At 46.7% G+C, this 19,130-nt stretch overlaps 1 long non-coding RNA gene across 9 annotated transcripts in view; it reads right to left on the bottom strand.

Annotated features, from left to right (window-relative positions):
* Positions 1 to 372: 372 nt before the first annotated feature.
* Positions 373 to 19,130, bottom strand: part of LOC105481848 (uncharacterized) — a 69,190-nt gene continuing 50,432 nt past the window's right edge. Inside the window, exons 1-8 of one of the 9 annotated variants that reach the window (XR_011625894.1) lie at positions 15,780 to 17,479; positions 14,932 to 15,076; positions 13,559 to 13,692; positions 10,211 to 12,912; positions 7,311 to 9,395; positions 2,130 to 2,300; positions 1,660 to 1,819; positions 373 to 828 (exon numbers count right to left, since the gene is read on the bottom strand). This is a non-coding gene — a long non-coding RNA (uncharacterized lncRNA). Of the gene's footprint in view, positions 829 to 1,659; positions 1,820 to 2,129; positions 2,301 to 5,371; positions 5,491 to 7,310; positions 12,913 to 13,558; positions 13,693 to 14,931; positions 15,077 to 15,779; positions 17,480 to 19,130 lie in introns of those variants that run through there. The other 8 variants (XR_011625889.1, XR_011625892.1, XR_011625888.1 and 5 more) reach the window with 8 other exon arrangements.

The following is a 19,130-nucleotide window of genomic DNA, read 5'->3' as shown; positions in this document are numbered from 1 at the left end:
TTTTTTCTTCTTTTTTTTTTGAGACAGAGTCTCACTCTGTCACCAGGCTGGAGTGCAGTGGCGCGATCTCGGCTCACTGCAACCTCCGCTTCCCGGGTTCAAGCAATTCTCCTGCCTCAGCCTCCCAACTAACTGGGATTACAGGCACGTGCCACCACACCCAGCTAATTTCTGTATTTTTAGTAGAAACGGGGTTTCACCATGTTGATCAGGCTGCTCTCGATCTTGTGACCTCGTGATCCGCCTGCCTTGGCCTCCCAAAGTGCTGGGATTACAGGCGTGAGCCACCGCGCCCGGCCAAACTTTTTCTTCTTTTTTACTTAATTTTATTTTTCAAAACTAGAGATGGGGTCTATGTTACCCAGGCTGGTCTCAATCTCCTGGGCTTAAGTGATCTGCCCACTTCAGCCTCTCAAAGTGCTGGGATTACAGGCATGAGCCACACCACGCACTGCCTTTTTGAGTAAAATTTTAACAAGAGTATGAATAAGGTTTGAACACTGAAAAAATAAATAATCTCTGAGTTGCATTTAGTTGTGCTGGACCCACCACATTAACAACCTAAGGGAGCCTTGCCCTGTGCCCCATGCCACGCGAGCCCTTGTCCTGGGCCTGCCTGTCTGGCTGCTCTCCCAGATGATGGGGGCTCTGTCCAGCGATCTCAGGTGGCAGAGCAACTCATTCCAGGGTCTGCCCCAGGCAGTGGAGTGATGCCGTTGGAAGATCTTTGTTTTCATTCCCTCCTCTTCCTTCTGTCCATCTAGGATTGAGGGTCCTCTTCGTGGCCTCCCTCCTCAAGTGTGGTGCTTCTGCTCCATTTCTCACAACCTGTTTGGATATATTTACAAACCAAAACACAGTTTCCATAGTCTGCCTCACCCAGATCTCTTTCTCTAACCCTGAGCCCAATCCCTAGTGCCTGCGGGAAATCACAAGCTACACGACCACCCCACCACTGATTCCTTTGGTCTAAAAGCAAACCTTCCCCTCAGAGTGCTTCCAACTCCCAACTATGGCAAAGTAGTAAATTAGGAGCTTTTTTCATCCTTTACTCTCCTTTGTTCCCTATTTCAACCTTTTCTGGTCTGAATTGCCCCCACAAAATGCGTATATTGAAGCCCTTACCCTCAATGTGACTATATTTAGAGACAGGGCCTTTAAGGGAGGAAGTAAGGCTAAATGAGGTCATAAGGACTGTGTCCTAATCTGATAAGACTGGTGTCCCTTTTTTAAAAAAGGCTGATTTATTTATTTTGAGATAGGGCCTTTCTCTGTCATGCAGGCTGGAGTGCAGTGTCACTATCTCAGCTCACTGCAACCTTCACCTCCTGGGTTCAAGCAATTCTCCTGCCTCAGCCTCCCCAGTAGCTGAGACTACAGACATATGCCACCATGCCTGGCTAATTTTTATTTTTTGTAGAGACAGGGTCTCACTATGTTGCGCAGGCTGATCTCGAACTCCTGGCCTCCCACCTCAGCCTCCTAAGGTGCTAAGATTACAGGTGTGAACCATGGCGCCTGGCCAGGACTGGTTTCCTTATAAGATCAGAAAGAGATACCAAAAATCTGTCTCTCTCTTTCTTTATACACACAGAGGAAAGGCCATGTGAGGACACAGCAAGATGGTAGCTGTATTCAAGACGGGAAGAGAGAACTCACCAGAAACCCATTCTGCCAGCAGCATCTTGATCTCAGATATCCAGTTCTCAGGACTGTGAGAATATAAGTGTCGGTTGTCTAAGCCACCCAATCTAGAGCATTTTGTGATGGCAGCTTGTATTAGTCCATTTTCATACTGCTGGTAAAGACATAGCTGAGCCTGGGCAATTTACAAAAGAAAGAGGTTTATTGGACTCACAGTTCCATGTGGAAGGCCTCACAATCATGGCAGAAGGTGAAAGGCACATCTCACACGGTGGCAGAGAAGGAAAGAGGGCTTGTTCAGGGAAACTCCCCTTTTTAAAACATGAGATTTATTCACTATCACGAGAACAGCACGGGAAAGACCTGTCCCCATGATTCAATCACCCCCAACCAGGTCCCTCCCACAACATGTGGGAATTCAAGATGAGATTTGGGTGGGGACACAGCCAAACCATAATCACAGCTCAAGGAGAATAACACACAACCTGTTACCAAAACCAGCTACATCTTCCTTTACAATGGCTCTCAGAGTCTCCTCCTTCTTTCCAGATCTTCTCGTTGCCTGCTTCATGTCTTCCTTCCCTGACACCTGGATTCCTGGTCCCACTTCTCATTACCGCTTCACTGCCCTCCTTCTCTCCCATTTATCTGATATACTAAAAACACAACATATTCCTTGTCTCAGTCAGGATAGGCTAGGTTATGCTACGGTAACAAATGAGCCCAAAATCTCAGTGGCTTCACACAACAAAGATTGACTTATTCGCATCATGTATCCATCATGGACTGTCAAGATTGAGCTCTGATTCTGCCCCAGGTTGTTTCCATTCTGGGACCCGAGCAGATGGAGCAGTCCCTATGTGGGACTGTGTTGTTCTTGTGGCAGAGGGAAAGGAGAACATGGTGAACCATGCAATGGTTATCAAAGCTTTTGCCTAAAATGACATACATCCCTTCTACTCACATTTCATTGGTAAAAGTTTCACACTACCAAGTGTGATATTATCTGGGTAGGAATGTAGAATCCTTCCATGGGGAAGGGAAGCAAATAATTTTGAAAACTGCAACAGTCTACCACCACAGCCATTCCTGCCTGTCAGCTTCCTCTTCTCTCCTATGATGTAAATGCTGTGTGTTGAAGTCCTGGCCATCTCAGTGCCCTGTGAAGTCTACTCTCTCTGGCTCAGAGCGATTCTGTTTCCTATGACCTTTAGTTGAGATTGTCATCAGGGACCCCCATCCTGGAGTTGTTTTAGGTGTCTAGCTGCCCAGAGCCCTTTAGGTGATCTTGTGATTATTCCTGGCCACATCTGACTGGACTGTCAGGAGGGACAAGTGACCAAGGATTGCTAAAACACAGGCTTACAGAGGCCTAGGAGCTGAGCCAATCAGAGCCTCTCCTGGGAATTAGAACTACCAAATACCGAAAGAATGAAGTACTTAGGATAGTAGTTGAAGATGAAAGGATGTCTAGAGGTGGAGACAGAATCCCGGCTAGTGAAGTCACATGTAAGTTGAGATTAGGAGAGAACAGGAGCTGAATGAGCAGAGGAAGCATCATTAGAGACAGGAGCAGGGGACAGATGCACAGAGAGAGCAGGGATCCTGAGGGAGGGGTGAGGTGGAGAGGCCTCCCCAGGCCTCGGAGCTGTCTCCATGACAGCACCAACCACGTACACTCCTACGTTAAATCCCTCCTTCCTTGAGACAAGTGGAGGGATCTCTGTCCTTAAGATCAGCACATCCTCAGTAAAGCCACTTTCAGTTTAGAGAAAGCTCAGTTGTCCACTTGCTTCACATAGAGGTTGACCTTCCCATTCAGACTTTAGGCTCCTAAAAAGCAAGGCTCATGTTTGTATTGTCCATGAGTCTACCACAGCATAGGCCCCAGTAAATGATTTACCACCAATTTCACATCCTTTTTTTTTTTTTTTTTTTTTTGAGACAGGGTCTCACTCTGTTGCCAGGCTGGAGTGCAGTGGTGTGATCTCTGCTCACTGCAACCTCTGCCTCCCGGGTTCAAGCGATTCTCCTGCCTCAGCCTCCTGAGTATCTGGGGTTACAGGTGCACACCACCACCACACCCGGCTAATTTTTGTATTTTTTCAGTAGAGACGGGGTTTCACCATGTTGATCATGCTGGTCTCGAACTCCTGACCTCAAGTGATCCTCCCACCTTGGCCACCCAAAGTGTTGGGACTACAGGCATGAACTACCATGCCCAGCCCAATTTCACGTACTTTTGCATCATTATTGTCATCATCCTCTTTGTTACCAAGTCTAGAAAATCAACTCAAAGCATTTTCATTGTTGAAAAAACAAAAGAGAAAATGCAAATGTCCTTACCCAGAAAACAGTCTCCATGCTGACTTAGCACACATTTCTGGGGCCTCCGTAACTGACATGGCGGATCGTGGGCATGGAGTGGACTTTTCAGAATTGCTGTAGCCCAGGCTCCAAGCCTCTCATTCAAGTTCCCCAGAGTAAATTGCTAGGCCTCAAATGCAGCCTCTTAAAAATGGGGTTAACATCTGGTTATGGTAAGGAATAAAACAGTAAAAATGAAGAGCTGTCACAGAACAAGTGGCACAGATGCTTAGTAGCAACTGAGTCTTCATTTCTGTTTAACAAAATGCCCCATGTAGGCTGGGCATGGTGGCTCACATCTGTAATCCCAGCACTTTGGAGGCCAAGGTGGGATGACTGCTTGAACCCAGGAGTTCCAAACTAACCTGGGCTACATAGTGAAACCCCGTCTCCACGAAAAGTTTTTAAAGTTAGCCAGGTGCGGTGGTGCATACCTGTGGTCCTCGCTACTCAGGAGGCTTGGGTGAGAGGATCACTTGAGCCTGGGGTGAGGCTGCCATGAGCTGTGATTGTGCCACTGCACTCTAGTCTGGGAGACAGAGTGAGACATGGTCTCAAAGAAAAAAAAAAAAAGCCCCACCCATGCCCAAAGCAACCTTAGCTTAGCCCTTTGTGAGGTGACATGGGTAAAGTAGGCAGTGGGAGGAGCCGGATGGTGGCAGCTTGGCCCAGTGGCTGGCTTTTGCAGAGCCTGTGGACATGCTTTGACCTTCTTCCCCCATCCCTGCGGACTTCCAATTCCACAAGCAGAAACCAAGCAGCAGGTGAGGTGGACGGAATCCGGGCAGGAGAGATCACATACAAAGTTTTTTCACGTGTGCATTTGTGCACATGCAAGAATCATTCAACAAAGAAAGGGTTTAGTTGGGGTTTGCAAAGACTGTTCATAAGTTCAAGGATGCCTACCCATTTAGACATTTAGATTTTCTGCCAGGAAAAGGGAAAAAAAAAAGATTAGATGGATGGAGAGACAGATAGATAGATAGATAGATAGATAGATAGATAGATAGATAGATGGATGATAGACAGATGATAGATAGATAGATGATTGATAGATAGATGATAGATAGATGATAGATAGATAGATGATAGATAGATAGATAGATGATTGATAGATAGATGATAGATAGATAGATGATTGATAGATAGATGATAGATAGATGATAGATAGATAGATAGATAGATGATAGATAGATGATTGATAGATAGATAGATGATAGATAGATGATAGACAGATGATTGATAGATAGATAGATGATAGATAGATGATAGATAGATAGATGATAGATAGATAGATGATAGATAGATAGATAGATAGATAGATAGATAGATAGATAGATAGATAGATACTCAGACAGACCTTGCCAGTCAGTGTCAGTCATGCTTTCTGGGACGTAATCTTGTGTACCATGACACCCAGGAAGTGAGCAGAAAAGGCCTTTCTGAAGGATGTGGTCTCTGTCAGGATACCCTGGTTGCCTGCAGGTGGAGAGAGGACTCGTTGAGCTCCTCTACTGAGGGGAATATGCAGGGGATAGTTCTGGCCCAGCCAGGCCAGGTAAGAGTTCCAGAAAATGAGCATGAGAAGAGAGGGGAAGCTGCTGCTTTGGGGTGACTGCTGTTTCAAGGTAGCCCTGACTGGGGCAGCCACCAGCCACCAGCCACCAGTGATGGACACAAGGGGTTAAAACACACACACACACACACACACACACACACACACACGCACTGTGGCAAATGACATGGCTTGGAAATGGCTTTCACTCAGCACACCAATCTCAATCAGGAACTACTGTGTCCAACACAGGATCGGATGGACTCCAGCTCCTGCACTTAAAGATGTCGTGGTTAAATGTGTGGACTCTGGAGGGAGTCTGTTTGGGTTCAAACCCCACCTTTTCAGCTGGGTGCAGTCACACCTGCAATTCCAGCACTTTGGGAGGCTGAAATGGGAGGATTGCTTGAGGCCAGGAATTCAAGACCAGCCTGGGCAACATAGCGAGACCCCAGCTCTACACAAATAAACAAACAAAAACCCCCAAATTTCACCTTCTCTACATATTAGCTGCTAACCTTAAGTAACTCACTTAACCTCTCTGTGCCTCAGTTTCCTCCTCTGTCACAATAACAAAAGGAATTAGAATATTAAAGCACTTACAATAGTTCCTGGCAAATTAGCAAGCACTATTTACATAGTTGTTACCGGTGCAAAGAACCTTTCTGAAAGAGAAACACCTGATGCTTGAAGGGATGCAGCGTTTCGAGGCCATGAGGCTGTTTGTGCTTTTTTTTTTTTTTTTTTCACTTTCCATCAGCTACAGAAAAATAGAAGAGGCCAGCTGCTCCCCATGTCTTCACTTCCCGATGTGAGGCTGCAAGGAAATCGCCTGAGACCAGCGGCTGTCACCAAACTCCTCCATTCTTTGGTACTTGAAGGACCTTGCCTGAGTTTGCTAGGGCTACCCCCACAAGGTATCACAAACTAGGTGACATAACCAACAGAAATTTGTCTTCTCAGAGTTCTAGAGGCTAGAAGTGCAAGACCAAGGTGTCAGCGAGGTTGGCTTCCCTGAGGGCTGAGAGGCAGAATCTGTTGGATGCCTCTCCCATGCTTCTGGTGGTTTGCTGGCAATCTCTGGTATTCCTCGGCTTGCTGAAGCTTCACCCTGACCTCTGCCTGCATCTCACATGCTGTTCTCACTGTGGATGTGTCTGTCCCCACCTTTCCCCTTTTCTTTTTTTCTTTCTTTTTTTTTTTGAGACAGAGTCTCACCTGTCATCCAGGCTGGAGTGCAGTGGCGCGATCTCGGCTCACTGCTACCTCTGCCTCCCCGGTTCTTCTGCCTCGGCCTGCCAAGTAGCTGGGACTACAGGCGCGCACCACCACGCCTGGATAATTTTTGTATTTTTAGTAGAGATGGGGTTTCACCATATTGGCCAGGCTGGTCTCAAACTCCTGATCTTGTGATCCACCCCCCCTTGGCCTCCCAAAGTCATGGGATTACAGGCGTGAGCTGCCACCGCGCCCGGCCAAATTTCCCCTTTTCATAAGGACAGGAGTTAGATTAGATTAGGGCTGACCTTAATGACCACGGTTTAGCTTGATTACCTCTGTAAAGACTATCTCCAAATAAGGCCATGGTCTGAGGTACTGGGGTTTAAGCCTTCAAGTTTTTTTGAGGCAGGGGCAGGGGGAACAGAATTCTATGCAACCCCAGCCTCATCCCACCCAAAGCCAGCATGCTGAGGCCTGCAATCACCCCAGACAGCCCCAAAGGTTTGTAACTAAACATGCTGACCTTCGCCCCTTGACTCTTGATGTCTTGGATTTGGTTAGCCAGAGACTGGGGAAACAGATCCATTAAATTCTGCATAGATTGAAAACCCCAAGGCAGGGCAGTTCAATTAAAGCACCTCCAATCATTCTTGTGGTTTCTCTAAAAGGGTGCGCTTTTTTCAGCTCTGCCTGAGTATTCTAACTCTTCACACTTTCTTGGGAAGGATGAGAAGGGGCAGGAAAGACCAGTTGCTTTGCTGGACTTTGTGTGATTCCGTGCCGCAGGACCTTTGCCAGGGCAGCCACTGAGGGAAGGTAGCCGAGGCTTGGAGAACTTTCGGGCTGTGAATCTCGTTCATTCCTGGAGGCAAAAGCACAGAAGGCAGGCCTAGCTGTGGTGTGGGAGTCAGGAAAGAGAGGAGGTGCAGGGCCGAGGGGATGATAAGGGGATCAAGGAGGTGAAGAAGGAGGCTGGGAAAATAGATATTGTAATCACAGACTTTTCTATAAAATAGGTAATTTATGTGTAGTGCAGAACAATGATCTTTTCATTAAGCTGAAAATAAGCCATGTATAGTAGTTAGGATTCTATTTGGTTGTGTATGACAGAAAATGTCAAAATAATAGACGCTTTTTAAAAAATTGACCTTTATTTCTCCCTTTTACAAAAGAAGTCGGGAAATAGGCAATCCAGGGCTCGTATCACAGCCCATGGCCATCAGAGAAGGAGGCTCCATGTAATACGCTGACTCTCCAACCTTAGCATGTCTCTTCATGGTCCCTAATGGCTTTTCAGCCTCCAGCCAGTACCAGGTAGCAGAAAAGAGCCTTTTCAGAGGCCCGGCACATTACCTCTGCTGACATCTCATTGGCCGAAACATAGTAAGGTGGCCACATAATTTTTTCTCTGGGTAGCTATGTACCTAGCAAAAACTGGGGACTTGTTACTAAGAGAAGACAAGTAGTTGGAGATCCACAGTGGTCTCCACTACACTGTATATGAAGGCAAGACAGTTAATTTCTACCTACATTCCCAAATATATCCTCAGGAAGAGAATGTTTCTGCAGCATAAATTCTTTGTGCATTGGAGGATCTTCCCTTTCAACCTTCAATTGTACTGCATGCAAACCACCCCTCAGGTTCTCAGCTTCAACCTCACTTTCTCGAGGAACCCTCCTCAGGCCCCTTAGTCTGCATTAGGCTTCCCTGTTTTATGTTCCCATTGCACCTTATGCTTCTGCTTCAAAGCCTCTGCACCCCTGTCATTATTGACTCATCTGGAATTACGTGTGTAAGTGCTGTCTTGCCTGTAATCTAAACTGTAAGCTCCCTGAGGGCAGACTCTGCTTCACCCTCCACTGTCTTCCAATGTGTGGCACCTAGTAGGCCCTCAATAAATATTTGTTAAGTGATTGAGTGATTAGAATATTACAGAGACCCCAGATTTAAGGCCATTTCCAGCGAGATATTTTTTTTTTGAGACAGATTTTCGCTCTTGTTGCCCAGGTTGGAGTGCAGTGGTGGGACCTCAGCTCACTGCAACCTCTACCTTCCGGTTTCAAGCGATTCTCCTGCCTCAGCCTCCCGAGTAGCTGGCATTACAAGCATCCGCCACCATGCCCAGCTAATTTTTGTATTTTTAGTAGAGACAGGGTTTCACCATGTTGGCCAGGCTGGTCTCAAACTCCTGGCCTCATGATCTGCCCATCTCAGCCTCCCAAAGTGCTGAGATTACAGGTGTGAGCCACTGCACCCAGCTGACCTTTTCTTTCTTTAACTAGACTTCCCCAGCTGAGACCAGGACAAAACCAGATTCCCCTGTGCTGTGCACCTGCCAGGACTGGAGCAGCCCAAAAGCCCATGGGAGGGCTGTGGACTGGGGCTGTCAGACCAGGCTCTCTGAGGAGGACTCCCACACCCATGGCCAACTCCACTTTACAAAACCAGCTCCAGCCAGAAGTATGCCTGGGGGGCAGGAGAACAGAAACTGCAGCAGTGTGGGTGGATTTTAAATCTGCGAATGCAACTGACTGCCCAATGTTTGGGAGATAAAATAGGTCACCATTCTCCCCTCGGTTTGGCGTCACTCGGCGTCACTCCCAGGCCCTAAAGGGGAAGGAAGAGTTTTGTGATCTTTGCTGTCACAGGCTATGGACAAATTTGGTTACACTCAGCTTTACAAGAACTGCCTACCCACCTGACTCCTGTTCACAAGACCCCTAAAAATTAGAAAAAGGTCAGTCCAGGCTGTTCAGTCTTTGGTTGTTCGATGGGGAATCTTCCTGAGGCCAGTTTTTAAAGAGTTCATTTTGACACCAGCCAAGACAAAAGGCAGGACCCAGAGTCTAGACAGCCCCCAATCCCGCCGTTTGCAACTTGGCCCATTAGGCTGGAGCCTTCTGTTCTCTGGCAATGAATCACAGGCTTTTAAAGTAGAGAGTGAGAAAGAGCAAGCCCTGGAGAGAGCCCCGTGAGGCCTTGGGGTAAGGGCTTCCAGGACTGTTCATGAGAAGCTGTGCATGTCTCCCTCCAACTTCCCCAGATGAGACACCAAGATTGAGAAGTGAAGAGTCATCTCCAATTTGGCAGACATCCTGACCCTCCACACTCACCATTCTGATACTTAGTCATTACCATCCTGGTATATTTAACCACTTCTCCTTCTGACTGAGAAGCTGAAAGTGATATTCAGCCTGGGTGTGATGTGGGGATTTTCTGGGACAGGGCGGAGATGATGAGGTGCTGGAGTTGCATGAGCTGGTCATTACAGTCAAGACTTGTGAACCAGTTGTGAAACCCTTGGTAACCTGAAATCTGCCATGGTGGGAGTATTTACACTACAGAAATTGGCCAATGCTGCAAATCAGGATTTCTTTCTTTTTTCAGTGAGACACTTGACCAGCACACACTGCATTACTCACGCAGGAGGAGCTCTGGGAGGGCTGGAGAAAACCATAGGTGAGCAGAGTTGAGGATGTTTGGTGCCTCCCCTGATGGCTTCATCATGTCATCTTTCTCGGCTCTTCACAGCCAGCGTTTTCTCTGTGGAAACACCAAGAGATTCTACCTCTGCTGCATCAGCAAACAAGGAAGTCATTGATTTTCATGGCCCCTGTGCTAGAGGACTCCAAGAGTCCAACCTCTTAGAGCAGCAGGCCCATTTTCTGGTGGAGAAGAGAGAAGGCAAAGCCAGGGAAGGGCATTTAATAGTGACAACTCAGTGAAAAAGCAGACAGAGGCAGCCCGATGATCAAAAGTGTCTTCCTTCAAAGCCCCTGATTGAAAACAGCAATCCATGCTTGCCAATGAAGGCCACAGGTGATGTTTCTTATGTGAGTGCATAAGAAAATATGACCCTCTGCTTTAGGTCATATTTTCAGAGGTCATACAAGGTTGAAAGGAAGCAAATCATTTTCATGAGAAGGATAATAAATGAGACCGGGATTGGTATTGAGAAAAGTATTTAGACATTTCCGAGCTGACCAACCTGGAGAAGAAAGTGCTTCTAGACACACAGATTTCCAGGACTTTTCCTGAGAGGGTTAGATTCTGGAGGTCTGCAGAGGGGGCCAAGAACCCGTGTTTTTACCAGCCCCTTCCTCACCCCATGATTCTGCTGATGGCAGCCTGCAGACCGCACTTTGAGGAACTGGTCTAGTGAGGGTCCTCAGAGGGCGTTTTGCAGTGGGTGGAACTGGCCTCTGAGTGGGACCCTCCTTCAGTACCTAGGCCCTGCCCTGCCATGGCTACGGGTCTTCAGGACTCATCCTTGGGGATAGGTGCTGGGTGTTATGGGAACAGCATAAAAACACAAAACAAAAAATTCCATTTCTCACCACTGGGGGTGGTGAGAAATGGGGGTGGAGCCTGGAATTGTGGTCATGGGGCTCCAAGAGGAGCAGCCGGGATGCCATTGCACAACCAGCCACCTCTAAGAGAAGCAGGACCAGGCCCAGGACTGAGCCTCCACAAGCCCTGCCGCCAGCCGCCAGCCACCAGTCACCCTTCCTCCCTGGGAGAGCCAGAAAGGGAAGCATAGTGAAGCGCTGCATGGTGGTCTCCATCAACAGGGAGGACCCTCCCCTCCCTCTGCTGCAGCCATCTTACCTGCAGCCAGAATGTGCCAGGGCCAAGCTGAGGACAGGGCGGCCTCTCCAGAATCCCTGCCCTTAGAGGACCTGCCAGAGACTGGTTTTTCTTGTTGGAGGCACCTCTTCACAGTCTGCATGTATAAGGCCTGATGAAACTCATCCCAAGAACCCAAGCCCACTTGCAAAGATGGGATAGAGAAGGGGCATGGCATTCCACTGATGGGCTCACTCTGGAGAGGAGCTACTGACCCAGCAGCAGTTCCCCCTCCCTCACCCCTGTTCACCACCCCCAGGAAGACATCCGACTCCCCATCAAATGGTCCCTGCCAAGGGCATTGTGGTAACGCGGGGAAAGAGAGGATGCCAAGTTGCCCCTCTGCCCATTGGACCCCTTCTCACCTAAGGAGAATTCCATGGCAGCCCCTCCTGGGCTGTGCTCTTTATGTCTCTAAGCCACTTCCTGTTTCCTTTTCTAGGTCATAAGCCAGGCTTATAGTTCGTGTGAGTCACTTACCTAGGAAGCCCAGAGCACACGGCTGCCTCTCAGGGAGGGAGCAAAGGATACAGTTTAGAAGTGCGAGGCATCGGTTTGCTCCTAAAACACACAGATTGTCCTAGGCTTTTAGCAGTGCTGTGTGCCATGGCCCCCAAGCAATGCAAGCCTTGGAGATCCGTGATTTGCCCGGTTTGCGTTCCTCTGCTGATGCCAGGCTTTCAGTTCCCAGGAGGCACTGGACAAGCATAATTTTGCAAATAAAACATTGCTTTGCCAAGGGGCTAGGCCTATCAGACATTCATTAGGCAACAGCCAGCAGGACCTGTGAAAGTCATGGCAAAGAAGCCATTCAAAAGCATTGTCTTCTAGTAACTAAATTTCAAAACCAGGAGGAAACCACAGCTCAGACATCGGCCGATGTTCAGCAACCTGGATTCACAGGGAAACGGACAAGAATAGACTTTGCACAAGTCTATTGCTTTCCCTTCATGACATCTAGGCAGTTTACTCCTCCTGACTTCCACTACTCACTGCGCGAGGATTATTCTGTGGTCACCAGAGTGCTAAGGACGAGGCGCTGGGTGATTTGGTCGAAGTCAATGTGCCAAGTCAGCATCAAGCAGCTATTTTTGCCTTCCCATTCCATTCCCTGAATTTTTTTTCTGTGAAAGTGTCTTGTAAGCTAGAATACACCTGAGGTGGCAGAGGAAAAGCAGAGCTCTAATCTCTTCCCTAGGCCTCTGAGTGAGTTTTGCATTCAGGGATGATACTGGGGCAAGGGGTTTGAAAGGTCCTGATGTTGCTGACACCCACATAAAACACTTTCTGCAGCAGAGAAGGGAAGGGGAGAGGAAAGAACAAGCAGAGAAAGACCCAGAAACTCAGATCAGCCTAGGATGAGAGTAGCTGTCCTCAAAACAGTCAGAAATCCAGAGTCCTGACTCTCCAGCAGGTATGGTCTGGATCCTAGTGAGATTATCTTCAAAGACAAAACAAACTCCAGTCATGCAGAGAAGCCGCATTATTCCGTGCAGATCTATAAAAACAACGGAAAGAGTGTCATCCCCTTAATTAATGAGGAAGTAGGGAAATAGGAATCCTTGTACCCTGCTGGTGGGAATATAAACTGGAAAAACTGAGTTGGGGAATCAACTGAGGCCAGAAGTTCGAGACCAGCTTGGTTAACATGGTGAAACCCCGTCTCTACTAAAAATACAAAAATTAGCTGGGTGTGGTGGCGTGCACCTGTAATCCCAGCTACTCGGGAGGCTTAGAGTAGAGAATCACTTGAACCCGGAAGGCAGAGATTGCAGTGAGCCGAGATTACACCACTGCACTCCAGCCCGGGTAACAGAATGAGACTCTGTCTCTAAATACATACATACCTACCTACATACATACATACATACATATATACATACATAACTGGAAAAACATTGCTGATTGGTAAGTTGGTTATGTTTGAGGCAGAGACAAAGCTTGTTCTGGGTCCCTTACACTCTTGTTTTCCTCCTGGACACTCAGGAAGACTATACTTCCCAGCCTTCCTTGCAGTTAGGAGCAGTCATGTGACTGAGTTCTGGACAATTGGAAGGTGGGCAGAGGAAGTGATGTGAGTCACCATCAGGCCTGACCCTGAAACTACCTGTGCAATTCTCCATGCTCTCTCTCTCTCCCTTTACCTATCAAGTGAAATCAGAGCATGCAGTGGAGAAGTCCAAGGCCGGGGCAAATGGAGACCCATCAGGTGGGCAAACCCTGGTTCCAGACGACCATGCAGAGTGCCTTCTACTCCCAACCAATGACTTGTGTTGAACTGTGACATAAAAGAGAAATACATCTTTATTGTGTTAAGCCACTGAGATTTTGGCTATGTCTGTTACAACATTTAGCCTGTCTGACCGATACACTATTACAATCCTTTAAAAGGTCATAAGCTTTGACCTAGCAATTAAATTCTTTGGAACATATACTAAGGAAATAATTAAGAATAATCACTGAAAATTATAAACAGACCGGACATGGTAGCTCACACCTGTAATCCCAGTACTTTGGAAGGCAGAGATAAGAGGATTGCTTGAGGCCAGGAGTTTGAGAACAGCCTGGTCAACATAGCAAGACCCAATCTCTAATAAAATTAAAAAAAAATTATAAACAACATTAATCTCCAATAATAGGCAATTCATTAAATAAATAATAATACAACTCTGCAAAGGAATATTTAGGCACTTAATATCATTTAAGTGTATTTATTGACATGAAACTATTTCACGATTTAGTATTACATGAAACAGAGTAACAAAGCAACATGGATGGTATGAGCCCATAACTATTTATATATGTATATGCATGCAAAGAAGAAAATTCGGAAATATACCAAAAAACAGTGATTATTTCTGGTAGTAGGACTAAAGATGGCTTTTAAAAATTATCTCTTTCTTGCAGTTTTATGCTTTTTCTACAATTAGCATATCTTTTTTTCAGTTAAAAAAATTTTTTGGCCGGGCGTGGTGGCTCACACCTGTAATCCCAGCACTCTGGGAGGCCAACGCGGGTGGATCACAAGGTAAGGAGTTCGAGACCAGTCTGGTCAATATGGTGAAACCCCGTCTCTACTAAAAATACAAAAAAAATTAGCCAGGTGTGGTGGCACACGTCTGTAGTCCCAGCTACTCAGGAGGCTGAGGCAGAAGAATCACTTGAACCCGAGAGGTGGAGGTTGCAGTGAGCTGAGATCGCACCATTGTACTCCAGCCTGGGCGACAGAGTGAGACTCCGTCTCAAAAAAAAAAAAATTTTTTTTAAAGTAGCCTTTTGGAAATGGATGGGTCTCCTTTGAACTTTAGGGCTGGCCTTACTCTCTCTAAGTATTAAGTGCAATGGGTGCAAAGGAAACGCAGGTCCCCTCCACTCTTCTGGGCTAAAATGCCACCATTCATAAGGTTAAATACCTATTTTATCCTCACCATTGAGAGCAACTCTCAAGCCCTTCATTCACTTAGCTTCAGGGCTCAGTTCTATTGACATAGTGCTCTGTCTTTAAGGAAAGATGTACCTTTTTATCACAAGGTTTTTCAGGATTTTCTCAGAGTTGCTGGGCCTCAGAACTCTCTTCTTTTGAGTCCTAATTTGGATAATTCGGGAAACTGCAGCCACAGTTCCTCTCTCTCTTGAGACTGGCTGAGTGAGGCAGACCACACCTGTAATGCAAAAAGCAGGGCAGGAAATCACACTCTAACCACAGGTCTTTATTCAGAAACCCAGCAGCCTCACTACCAAATAAACTCAGGAGCCCTAAAGCCTCAGTGCCCTGACCTATAAGATCAAAGAATCTCATGTGAGCTCTCCAAGTGGACTTTTAATAAAAAGTCGTGCTGCCAGTTTCTGTTTTGACCTTCCAACCACAGGATCATGCCAACATTCAGTAGTAACTCCATTTATTTTTTTTTCCTGCCAAATCGACTCCTTGCTCTTTTCAACACATCCTCACACAGAGGGAACAAGCCACTGAGGTTTCCTGTTGAGGAGGGTTCTTTGGTGTTCTGGGAGGGAACCATATATTCACAGAAACCATGTATAAGTTTTCCGTGTAGTAGGACAGAACTACCTTAATTTAACTGGATGTCTTTTCGACAAACCATGTACCCCTAAAATGAGGAAATGGAAGGAAGGTGTTTATTTTCATCCCGGCCCTTATTCTGCTGCATTGTTCCTGTGTACATTTCTCTTACTCCACGGAGCAGGAGCTTCTTGAGGACCATGACTGTCATTTATTTCTCCCTCCCTGCTCCTGGCACTAGCAGGACCTCCCCTCCTCCCTCTTAACAAAGTTTTCAGTGAGTGAGTGAATGAATGAACTTTCCCCTGTTTCCTGATGGGTTTCAGCCAGCACAGACTACCTACTTTTGTTCAGATGCGTCCTGTGTGTCTTTGTCTCTACGGGCACTGTGTTTGATGGGTTTCTTGAAACCTTCCCATGCACACAGTAGTATAGTGGCAAGATCAGCTACATACATTGCAGAACCCACTGAAAAATGAAAATGCAGGGCCCTTGTTCAAAAATTGTTTACAATGTCAAATTATCCAAAATTAATACAATTAATTCTCAAACGTTAAATTAGATAGTAAATGATTAAGAATTTCAAAGCTTTACAGAGTAGAGCAGCGCAGGCAAGCCTGGTTCTCGTCCACCACATGGCTCAGCTGCCTGCTCCTCCCCTCTGCTCAGAGTCAAGGTCCCGAGGCCAGCAGGGTGTTTGCTGATGAGGGCCTACCCATACCCTGCCCTGCATCCTGTCACCAGAGTTTCATTTGGAATCCTGAGCAAAGGTCTCCGATTGCTGATTCTCCTGCCAACAGAAAACACTCTCCCTCTTCTGAATGTGTTGGCAGGAAAACCAGATTTTTATCTCTCCAGGTCAGCCAAAACCTTGAGGCCAGTTAACTTCCCCAGTGATCTCATTTGAATCATCCTTCACTTCTGCCCCCAGTGAAACTGAGTCTGCACTCTGCTCAACTCTCAGCCCAAGTGAGGTGCCACGCCCACACCTCACTTGTCTTCCACTGAGGTCTTTCCTGACAACCCGTTTCTCTGGGTTGTCCTCTCCTGCCCTTGAGACCCCTGTTCAGTTGTGAACAGTCTCTCCATTCTATGGCTGCAGACTCTTCACTGAAATCTGTTTGCCTCCATCAAAACTAGATCTTTCCAAGGAAACCACCTGCCCCTGTGTGGCTCTCACAGTTCCCAAGCGGAATCTTTCAGTGCCTCTCCCCACTGCCAGACCTGCCATCACCCTGGAAAAGCTGAATTTTCATGTGTGAATCAGCCAGTATCCTGGCCTCAAATTTGTTCACCTCCTTAACTTTGGTGACCATTGTCTCCTCTCCACCTCAGCCATCTCTATATCCTGTACATTCTCCAAACTCGGAACTGAAATGGTAAACTTCAATATCCCTAAACTTATTGAAAACACACAAACTCCAATATCCCACATTCTCATTTCCATTCCTTGGTTTCCAGCATTCATACTGTCAAACATCAGCATTTTTTACTCCTCCACATGGCCTGTCTCCATGTGGAGAGCTTGGGCTTCCTCACAGCATGGTGGTCTCAAGGTAGTCAGACTTGCTACATGGTAGCTGGTCTCCAAGAGTAAAAGCAGATAGATGTTGACAAGCCTTTTGAAAGTTAGGCCCAGAACTGGCACAGCATCCTCTCTGCCTTGTTCCGTCAGTCAAAGCAAGTGATAAGAAATCATGAGGCGAGTCCAGATTCAATGGAAGGAGAAATAAACTTGACCTCTTGAACAGTGGAGCAGCATGTGTATACAATGGGAGAAAGATTCGATGGTGGCCATTTTTGGACACTGTCTACTATAGAGGAGAGAGAAAATAAATATATATAACAAACAGGAGAATACCAGATAGTAATAAGAGCTGTTCAGAGAATCGAAATAGGGTGTTTTGATGGAGAATGACTGAGGAGCTCCTGGAGATTGAGGGGATTGTCAGGGAAAGTCTCTATGAGGAAGTGATGTTTAAATTACAACTTGTGGCCAGGTGTGGTGACTCACGCCTGTAATCCCAGCACTTTGGGAGGCCACGGTGGGTGGATCATCTGAGGCCAGGAGTTCGAGACCAGCCTGGCCAACATGGTGAAACCCCATCTCTATTAAAAATACAAAAATTAGCTGGACGCAGTGCTAGGCACCTGTAATCCCAGTTACTCAGGAGGCTGAGGTGGGAGAATTGCTTGAATCCAGGAAGCAGAGGTTGCAGTTAGCCAAGATCGTACCATTGCGCTCCAGTCTGGGTGACAAGAGTGAAACTCTGTCTCAAAAAATAAAAATAAAAATAAATTAAAACTTGAAAAGCAAGAATTTCCAGCTGTGTGAAGGTCCAGGCAGGAGGAAGAGCCAGCAGAATTGCTCTAACATGGGACTGAGCCAGGCATGTTTAAGGAATAGAAAGACCACACATTAGGAGTATAGACAAGGACAGGGAGCATGGGCTAGAAAACAGGTCAGACAAGTGGGAAGGGCCAGATCAAGTGAATCAGGGGAAGGAAGCTGGACTTTATTCCCAGAACCATTCATGGAAACTGATTGAAAGGTTTACAGCAGAGAGTGGATATAATATGACTTACATAGTGAAAGGTCACTCCAGCTGCCTTGCAGAGAACAGGAAGTGTAAGTGTGGAAGCAGCAAGAGCAGTCAGGAGGCTACTGTGAGACCCCAGGGGAGATGGTGGCTTGTTCTGGCTGCTGGCTGTGGGGAGGAGACAAAATAGAGATAGGTTTGGTGGCTGGACCACCTGTACTGTCTTGGTTCAATTCCTCTTCATGCCCAGGTGATCACTGCAGAAACCTGGTTGGTCCTCACCCACACCTGGCTGTCAGTTAGTGTCCCTCCTTAGAGTTTTGTGGGGGTTTTCTGTTTTGTTTTGTATTTTGTTTTGTTTTGTTTTGTTTTGTTGAGACAGGGTCTCATTCTGTTGCCCAGGCTGGAGTGCAGTGGTGTAATCATAGCTTACTATAACCTCGAACTCCTAGACTTCAAGCAATCCTCTTGCCTGGCCTCTGGAGTAGTTGGGACTACAGGCAATACTACCATGCCCAGCTAATTAAAAAAAAAAGAAAAAAAAAAGAAGAAAAACTTTTGTAGAGATGGAGTCTCACTATGTTGCCTAGGCTAGTCTCGAACTCCTGGACTCAAGTGATCCTCCCACCTTGGCCTCTCAAAGTGCTGGGATTATAGGTGTGAGGCATGGTGCCTGGACCTCCTTAGAGTTTTTAAGATTACTTTAAATTCCATATCGTTGCACACAATGAGACCCTTCATGGTAGGCTCTGCTCCTTCCCGCTTAGACTGGTTTCCCATCTCTGTCCCACATAGGCCTTTGCTCCAGCCAGATCTAAGTCTTCACTGTTCCCTGACCTGTCCTGGTTCATGACCCTGTGCCTGGCATGTGCTGTCTCCTCTGCCTAAAATATTTCTTCTCCCTCACCTCCATTACTTTGTCTACCCAACTTCTGTTCCTCCCTCAAAATCTAACAGGTGTCACCTCTTCCACTAAGCCTTCCCTGAAACCCCAGTTTTATTTAGATTTCTATGCACTGGACACATAACAGCATGAATGTCCAACTCCTTGTCTGTCTCTTCCAATTGGTTGGGGTTTCTTAGAGGCAGAGACCATCCCTAGAACCCGGCACAGGGCTCCATAAGCTGATGCTATCATGTTCAGCACAATTTACC

This window comes from Macaca nemestrina, chromosome 7, assembly GCF_043159975.1.
Source record: "Macaca nemestrina isolate mMacNem1 chromosome 7, mMacNem.hap1, whole genome shotgun sequence".
NCBI lineage: Eukaryota > Metazoa > Chordata > Mammalia > Primates > Cercopithecidae > Macaca > Macaca nemestrina.
This window is presented reverse-complemented; position numbering and strand designations above follow the sequence as displayed.